This window comes from Fukomys damarensis, unplaced genomic scaffold (assembly GCF_012274545.1).
Source record: "Fukomys damarensis isolate Sample0158 unplaced genomic scaffold, DMR_v1.0_HiC HiC_scaffold_23, whole genome shotgun sequence".
Classification (NCBI taxonomy): domain Eukaryota; kingdom Metazoa; phylum Chordata; class Mammalia; order Rodentia; family Bathyergidae; genus Fukomys; species Fukomys damarensis.
Window position 1 is genome coordinate 8700866 of NW_022900935.1, and position 9406 is coordinate 8710271.

The following is a 9406-nucleotide window of genomic DNA, read 5'->3' on the forward strand; positions in this document are numbered from 1 at the left end:
GCTGTTTATATTATGGTGGCCAGGGAAAGAATCCCCGAGAGGAAGGAGCCAGGGGCCAGATGCAGTACCCTGACCCACCCAGAGATGTGCCTTAGTAACCCCTTAAGCAGTTCTCAAGATAATCAAGTTGGCCGTCCTGCTTAACTGTCACATTTGGGAAAATCATTTCTATTTTGCTGTGAGCCTCAGTTTTCTCATTTGCAAAATCTGAACTCGACTTTCCAGATCCCAAAGCCACTTCTCTCTGGTTCCTCTACAGACCCAAGCACCCTTCATGGTTGGTTTCTGCGGTGAACCCTTTCTCCTGCCAAAGCTCCAGCCCTGTCCACAAGAATATCATCCTGTTTGCTAATAAGGGAGCAGGTTCTCCTGGGAGAAGACTTGCTCAAAGTCACACAGCCAGTAAGTTATAGAGCCGGGATTGAAACTGAAATTACCATTCAGTTTCCTCTACTCAAAGCTCCCATCTAAGATAGGAGGAAACTCCAAAGCAAAGGGGGATGTTGTGCCCCGTAGCAAGCGAGTGCCATCAGGCCAAACCCAAAGGTAGAGCTTTTCAAATGCTTTTAGGTTCAGTTTAAAAAACAACAAAAACTTACTGAAGGTACTGAGGGTAGCGCATGTGCTGGAGAGCACCTTCAAAAGCGGGCAAATCAAAACAAGACAGTGAAGGAGCCCTAGACCCAGGTCATTTGACTCATGAAAATCCTGAGGTCCCAAAAGATTTCTTAAGACAGACAGCTCCTTTGCCAACCCTGTTTCCTCTTTGTCCTTTCTTTCTGTGGACCCACAGCAGGCTGACTTCCACCTCTGCTGTGGAACTACTCTGGCAAACTTGTTTATTGCTTTCCTGGTCACCACATTGAAGGACCTCCATTCAGCCCTCATTTTACCTTACGTCACAGCCAAACTAGGCCTTCCTTTGAGAAGCAGATCCTGGGCCCCAGGGACACCTTCTGCTCTTCTTCTCCCTTCCTCCTCAGCTGCTCCTTTCTTTTCAATCTCTGGCTCTGCCTTCTTTGCCATGTCTTTGTTCCTCCAAGGTTTGGTCCTTGGCTTCTTGTTTTGCTCACTCTGCCTCAGAATTTCTATGGCAACCATGAGTGTGCTAATAACTCCAAAATATGTTCACTCTAGAACCACTTCTGAGTCCTGGGCTCTGCCTGGCCCTCCATCTCCTAGATCCCAACTCTGGTTGACCTAACCTGTTCATTCTCATCTTATCCTACTCCCTGTGATTTGTTCTTCCTCCTAGGCGCTGCTCCAACCAAGAGTCTTCTGGACCCCCAAGCCGTACCCAAGAATAATTTTTGGCTTCTCTTTTCTGTGACCTCCCCTACAGTTCTGAAGACATTATTGAGATTTCAGGATCCGTTTTCATCTTCCTAAGTAGTAGAATATCCAAATTCTCGGTAGATACATCCCCCCGCAAGACCATATTTTGAACATTTCATTTTTTGTGTTTGATTGAGGGCAACTTCCGGAAAGTGCCTTTCTCTTTCTCTTCTCAATTTTTCTGGCTGGGATGTTGATGTAGTAGCTGAAACAGCCTTTTTGACTCATGAGGTCAAACTCATGAATGACAAAGCAATAAGCTGAAGGGACCTGGATATCGACACTCTGGATAACTCCACCAGTCTTAGGCCATCTGTCCGGTTCCTTGTATTCAAGGTACTGTTATTTTGTTACATAAAACCACACACTAATCCTGATTAACCCAAATATAAAGTATTTTCATCAGCAAAAGACTAGGTGCTTACGTCAGACATTGTATTCTGTGCTCTTTCACCCCACAGTCTCTCTTAAGCTCTATCACATCGGTCTCTTTACCATTCCTCTCAACTATCACACTCTGTTTTCACTTACCCTAGGCTTTTTATTACTACTTAAATCAGCGTGACGATCTTTTCCAGGGTCCCTATTTCTCCAGTGTACCTCTGTCAAATTCTCTTTACCCATAACAAAGTGATCTTTCCACAAAAGAGAAAGAAGAAGACTTTGCTCTCACCCTATCGTCCACGGCTCCCCATAAATTCCAGCTCCTCAGCCTGCTCTCAGGGCTCATTCCTCTTTGGCTGTTGCCTACTGCAAGCATATTCCTTGTGCTTCCAACTGCCTTCCCTACAAGCTAACTACGACTCATTACCTTCCCAGCCAAGCTTTATTCATCCTTGCTTCTTGGTTTGTGCGAGCACTGTTAACTCCCTTGGAATTTCTTTTTTCATGTGTTCTACCCTATCCTTTCCACCATGTGAACACCTAGCGTGTATCACAAATTGCAGTACCTGCTTTCATAGCAGCAACTTATGGATGAGTTCTCTAATTATCCCCATTTTATGGCCAAGACAACTGAGACTTGAAGGGAATTAAATAGCTCAAGGTGGGCATTCAGAGTGATGGCTCAGTGATACCGAGTCTAATCAATCCCAACATTATACAGGCCTCAGGCCTCTGATATCTTCCCCAGCCCACCAAGCAGTCACTAGAGTTCTAATCTCAACTGAGCCACTGTTTATTAACACTTGATACTCTGGAAGATACTGGTTATCCACCAAAATCTCTCCTTTCCCTTACTCCTTGATACCTGAGTTATCGATGAACATATTTGTCAGCTAGAAACTCTATCTCCCAGCCTCCCTTGCAGCTAAGTGTGGTCATGTAATTCAGTGCAGTCCTGTGGTACGTACTGCTGGGTTTTAAAACATTGTGCGTGCTCACCTCCTTACCCTCTTCTTCTTGAGAGCTGAATGTGGAGGTGTCTGTGTCACAGCTTCCACTTTGTAGACAAAGATAAAAAAGAAAAGGCTGACTTGGACTTTGAGCAGCCACGTAATCAGCTCAAGAGACTGGGAGGTCATGAACAGCACAACGATAAGAAGGAAGCAACCTGGGTCTGATAGCCTGGGTAGAACTGAAGATAAATATTTTGAACTGTTTAAACCATTTACAAATTTCCTGATTCTTTGTCTTATAGCAGCTAACATTTGGCATTTCTTTTACTATGCACTACCCTAAGAACATTAAATGTTTTAAGTCAATAAGTTACTAGCTATGTGGTAGTAAGTCACTTCGGCTCTATAAAACCTGGCATAATGTGATTAAGTCAGGTTATTGAGGGATGGCACGGAGTTAGTACTGGATAACCTAATAAACGGGTGGCTCGTTTAGGGTCTGAGCTGCAAATTTGAAAGACTCTGACATGAACAAGAAAAGGAGGAGGAAAAGAAGGTAAAGCACTGCCATTTTAAAAGCCATGGGTAGAAAAAATGAAGAATTTGGGGGCTTCTTTCCATTAATTATACTGCTTAGTATTATTTTATTTTGAATCACATATAGGAGAACAACACACTTACCACAACCACAACCTCTTCCAGGAGAGGGGGTTGAAGTCCTGGAAGGCATAGACAGCAATATTCTTTTCCCAGCCTGTTCTCTGGACACATAAACAGCCTGCTTACTCAGCACCTATTGTACTGAGCTGGAAAGAGTTATCACTTAAGGGGAACTTACCACGTGCCAACTTACCACTGTGTTCCGTGCAAGTCAGCCAGCAGCCCATTTGATCCCCTCCACTAGGTGTAGATGTATTTGAATGTCATTTAGATTTAAAAGAAAAACAAAAACAGAGGCTCAGAGTGGTGAAATGGCTTTGCCAAATGTCCTATTTGTAGTTTGGAGCCAGAATTTAAATCCAAGTCTGTATTACACAGAGACCTGGACTTGTCTCTTAGCCCTAGCTGCTAACATATCCATGCTGTTCTCTGAGCACCAGTCAGGACAGCACCATAAACCCACCAGAGTCTAAGATGATCTCTGAGGAAAGCCAGGCCCCCAACCTTGTCCCTAAAGAAGCTCTTAATAGAAACATAAAAATTGATGACATAAAATTAATAGTTTCTAAAGGACCAAAGATAGCACATAATAAAGTTAAGTGACTAGCACTTTATAATATGTAAAGAGCTCTTTCAAATTATTAAGAAGAATGCAACACAGTAGAAACACAGGCAAGGGTACAAACAGGTAATTCATAGAAAAGGATATAAAAGTATCCAATAGTTCTATTAGTAACCAAATAAATTGAAATTAAATAACTCTAAAATTTATCCACTTAGAGAGGCAAACACTTAAGCTACTGCTTATGTCCAGCGTAGGCAAGTGTGAGCCAACAGGCATTCTCCAACAGAGCTGGCATGAAGGTGGATGTGATTAATCACGTTGGGAAGTATTTGGCAGTCACTATCATAATTCTATTTGCTTATATCTTCAGATCTAGTACTTCCTCTGCTTGGAATTCATTCTAAAGAGATTTCCACAAGTATTCAAGGGTAAATACACAAGGTTCTCCTTGTAGCATTATTTGTAACAGTGAAATTCAGGAAACAAGCTAAATTTCCATCAATAGGGGATAAGTAAATAGATTATACATAACATCATCATTCAAAAGAATGAGGCAGAGTCATACTGATATGGGAAGATTTCCAAAACTTATTAAGAGGGAAAATCCAATTAAAGAAAATCATAACCTCATTCATTTAAAATGTATATGATGTATACATATGCACTATATATTTAGCATAATGTGCACTCTATGTAGATGTGAAGGAAAAACTTGAGAGCCTCTGATTTTACTTTATGCTTCCTAAATTGTTTGGAAATTATTTAGCCTCAAGCATACATTGCTTTTTCCTGGAAACAATGAATGTGTTTATTAAAAAGAAAAACAAACAATAATGATGGGCTCATCTCCTCTGTGGGAATAAAGTAGGCCAAGGTGGCCGGGGGAGCGTCCTGCCATCTCGATGTGGCCATTTGACAGCAAAGTCCCCAAGCCTGAGCCGTTCGCTGGAAGAGGCCCAGGACAGGGCTGAGCCCCTCTGGAGATCACCATAATGATTCGTGTTGACCTCCCTGCTCCCTCCCTGGCCACACCTCTGCTCCAAGGACTTGATACTTATAGAAAACACACACACACACACACACACTCACGCAACGCCACACACCTCTGCCAAGGACTTGATACTTATAGAAAACACACACACACACACACACACTCACGCACACACACACGCACACGCGCACGCATGCACCAAATAAGAGCAACCTTTTCCCAAAAGCCTTGTGTGATTTATACATGTCTAACGGTCCCTTCTCCTGGCTATGTGTTGTTCAACAGGTTACTTCATCTCTCTGAGCCCTGGCTTCCTAGAAGGATGGCAGTAACAGTGCCTCCCTCTTGCAGGTGTGATGGCTGAAAGAGAAAGTACATATCAAGCCTTCTGCCCCCAGCACTGGCCCACCACCCTGGTAAGGAAGCACCACACTTCCCTCTCTTTCCGCGGTCGTCTTCGCATCCACCCAGGGCCTGTGAGATAGGAGGAGGCAGGGAATGTTGTCCTCAACCCGCAGAACTCAGTGCGGAGCCTGTGGTTACAAGTTCACAGCTGAGCTGGAACTAGAACTCAGAGCTCCCAGCTCCAGTGTGAACTTTAGCCCCAGGAAGTCTTTCGGCCTCGCTGACTCTGCTCTCGGGTCCTGGGGGAGGGGACGTGGATACATAGGGTGGGTCAGAGTAACTCCCTCTCTGTGTCCCAGGTCTCTGACCTCTGGAATGGGGATAAGCTGCTGAGCAGCCCTGTTTGCAGGAGGAGTGGTGAGTGAAGGAGCGGCTGGAAGGGAAAGGGCACCTACCGGACCCTGCCTGTCCGTTACCACTGCACCTGCGCACAGTAGGCACTCTGCATGTATGACTTGGTGTTCCGGTTGACACTGATCCTGACCCAGCGCTTCTAACAGCAGAGCGGCAGAAAAAGTTAGGCAAGGGTGGATTAAGGAAGTCAAGAGGATTGCTCAGTAAGCAGCTAAACCTCTTAAACTGCCTGGGAAGAGATTATGGTCAGACTGTTTATTAATTTATTCAAGAAACGACTGTTGAGCGCTTAGCTGATCTGGAAGGACAACAGCGGTGGCAGCGCTCGGCTGGTGAGATCTACTGTGTACCCATCAACCCCATAGCTGAAGTATTCTCAAAGACCCCTCCCCCATTCCCTAATAGGGCAGGTGCTAGTTTGAGGCTAAGGCGAGAAGGATGTGACACCCAGAACATAAACTGGAGGGGGCACTTGTTAGTATTCTCTGTCACCTCACCCCTGTCCCCACCCCAGTGTTTGTGGGAACACAGTGATGGACTGCCCAGGGCCCCTCCCATGAAATCACTGCCATCTCTGCTGGGGATGCTGTGGGCAGACAGCCTTCTCCAGGCAGCAGACCCCTGGATGGGCTCAGCTGGGGACAGTTACTCCTCCCACACTCGTGTCTCTGGTGCCCCACCCATGGTCACAGTCCCTGGGGGACCCACACTGGATGACCGATTGGGGCAGGAATACAAAGGAGTATAATAGCTTAGCTCAAGATGACTCTGAAGGGCCTTTCTAGCTCCAGAGCAGACCAGGGCTCTTGGAGGGGCTGCTTTGCAGCTTTTGCTTCCCCCTCCCTTCTGCAGAGCAAACTGAACCCTGTCTCAGAGTCTGCTTCTTGGGAGACCCACCCTGTAACAGCATCGCTACCAAAATAATAGCTGGTTAAGACATAGCCTTCTTAAAAACCCTAAGACAAAGTCCCCAAAGCCAGGGTTCAGAGATATTAGTGCTAACTACAGACTCCACTGTCCCAGACACTTTACCCACATTAACTTATCTGATCTCCTCAGCAGCTCTACAGGGCAGGTATTAGTAACATTCGCATTTTTTTCAGATGAGTTTGAGAGGAGTTCCAGTTATCTTGCAGAAACAACAACAACAAGAGATTAGTAATGAAATCCAGTCAAATCCATACAGGAATTTTTTAAAAGATGGAAATAGGCCTTGTATGTGCCATGACTCAGTTCCCAGGCTTTAGGGAGCCTGACTCCTGACTCCAAAGAGCCAGCCCAGGCATGAGAGCGAAATGCACAGGACCAAGGGGCAGCGCTGGAGAGAGGCGAGAGACACTTGTCAAAACTGTGGTGTTTACATGTGAACAAAGACTCAGAGGATGAGAGGACTTGCTTGAGGACAGGCAAGAGGACTTCTAGTAAAAGCACTTCTGGAACTGGGCCATGAGGCTGTCAGACTGCAAGTCCATCGCTCTTTCCACAGGTCTCTTGCTCTGCTCCAGATAGTGGGGTCAGAATCCTCTTGTGTTAGGGATTTGGGGATCCAAGCGGTGCTTTAACCGGCCTTATCTTTTCTGCCTACTGTCCGCTGTCCAGCTTGTCCAGAGTCCTTCTTGGAGGGATGGTGGGGTTCGGTAGCTGGATTCCTTCTTCCATCCCTGCTTTAATTCTGGAAAATAGCAGGTGTTGGGTTTCCATTGTAATTCCCTCCATATGGAGAGCACTTGAGTTTACCAACTGCTTATAAACCATCCCCAAGTTTGTTCCTCACTTATGGTGAGGTTTATTGCCTCATAAAGTAGCAGGACAGGGACATTAGCCTTATTTTACTGGTGGAGAAACTGAGGAGCAGGGAGAAGGGACCGAAGGCAGTGTTCAGCCCAGGACAAAACCTTCCTGTTTCAGCACAGCCCCTTGGTTTTTGTCTCTGTTCTGGGGTCCTGGGACAAAACTGGAGTAAACACTGGCATCTCTGAGCCTGGAGCTCAGGACAGCCCCTCCCCAGAAGCCTGGGGAGAATTTGGAGGCTGCTGGAGTGCTGTCAACAAGCAACTTGGCAACAGGACAAAGCCCAACCACTGGGGACAGAAGGCCTCAGTCCTTTGATCCTCTCTAGTCTCTGGAATCCATCATCTCCTAGAGAATGCACCACTATCCCATTTTAATACTGCAGCAACTCTGGCTGGGCCTCCCCCTGCCTTGTCTTCTTGCCTTTCTCCCACACACCTGAAGGTCTTTTTAGAAAGAGTCAGCAGAGGGCAGCCAGAAACTCATCGCGGTGAGCAAGACTCATAAATCCTGCTAAGCTTGGTCAAGGTCCACACCCCTCATCGGCAGGAGGACTGTGCCGACCTCACAAAACTGTAAAGCTGTTAGACTTTTCTCTCCCTTCTAGACACCCATGCCTTCCCCATATATTTCCTACACTATACAGATCCCTGCCTTTCACAAGCTCTTCTCCAACCCCTAAAAACAAACTCCTCTTCCTAGGCTGCTCATTACATCAAACGTCTCCACCTCCCTGAAGCCTGAGTGAACCCTGCCCCAGCCAGCTGAACTCCCTCCTCTGGGCTCGCCGGCTTGGCCAGTCTGCCTGCTTTCTGGACCTCAACACTCACTCCTCCTTGTTCGAAGATTAGTTATTTCCAGGTCTGTCACCCACCTCATCCCACCCGGACTGTGATTCCATGAGGGACCGTACCATGCTGGCGCACAGCCTGGAATAAAGCTAGCACCAATTTGTAGAATAATCACCAGTATCATTTTTGAGGCTGCCAAGGAGTCTCGCACCATGCTAAAGGCATCACAACATCTAGTCCCTGTCTCCCTCTAAGGAAATAGCCTCAGAAGTCTTAAAAGATGATGACTGGATAAGGGAGTCTGGGGTCAGAGCCAAGGCCTCTGAATCTTCGGTACCCCCAGCCCTCCCCACCTGAGGAGCTGGGAAGTCCAATGCTTTCACTACCACCCAGCCACAGCCTCTCCTTCCAGGTCGGGACCATATAATTGCATAACTCACAAGGGATTTTCGAAGGAAACTGTCAGTTTCCTGTCCTGGGCACGGCTAGGTACTGTGGCACTCATCCTACCCAGAGTCTTCAACAGCCTCAGAACAGTGGAAGCTAAATATAGCTGAGAATTGGGGTGACAAGGAAATGAAAACTCGAGATTGCAGAGTGACCCAGTTTTATTTTGGTTTTGAGGCCAGATGGGGCACTGCTCCACTCCGCAGGGGTCAGGACTGTACATCTTCCCCTCCCCAGGCCAGACCCCAGAGAGGGCTGGGGCTCAAGGATGGCGGCAGTGGGGACATCAGGCAGAGGCCTGTAATGGCTCAGACTGGGGGCTGGAGAGGGGTAGGAAAGAGACAGGACCCAGAATCTAACAATGTGGAGTCGCAAGTCTCCTTCACATTACCGCTGAGGCTCAGGTCAGAGAAGTAAAGTCAAACTCATCCCGCAGTGGGCAGGGCCCCGAGGTAAGCCCAGCGTCCAGCCCGAGGCGGGGCTTCGCGCACACCCCGGCCTCCACCCTCACGGAGGGTGCGTGCAGGGGGGTAGGAAAGAGACAGGACCCAGAATCTAACAATGTGGAGTCGCAAGTCTCCTTCACATTACCGCTGAGGCTCAGGTCAGAGAAGTAAAGTCAAACTCATCCCGCAGTGGGCAGGGCCCCGAGGTAAGCCCAGCGTCCAGCCCGAGGCGGGGCTTCGCGCACACCCCGGCCTCCACCCTCACGGAGGGTGCGTGCAGGGGG

General features: G+C 47.3%; 1 long non-coding RNA gene across 1 annotated transcript; it reads left to right on the forward strand.

Moving 5' to 3' along the window:
- The first annotated feature begins 328 nt into the window (after positions 1 to 328).
- On the forward strand, positions 329 to 8254 carry LOC104863492. Its single transcript, XR_780589.1, has 3 exons — positions 329 to 402; positions 5174 to 5304; positions 8141 to 8254. It is a non-coding gene; the product is annotated as an uncharacterized LOC104863492 (long non-coding RNA).
- The last annotated feature ends 1152 nt before the right edge of the window (positions 8255 to 9406 follow it).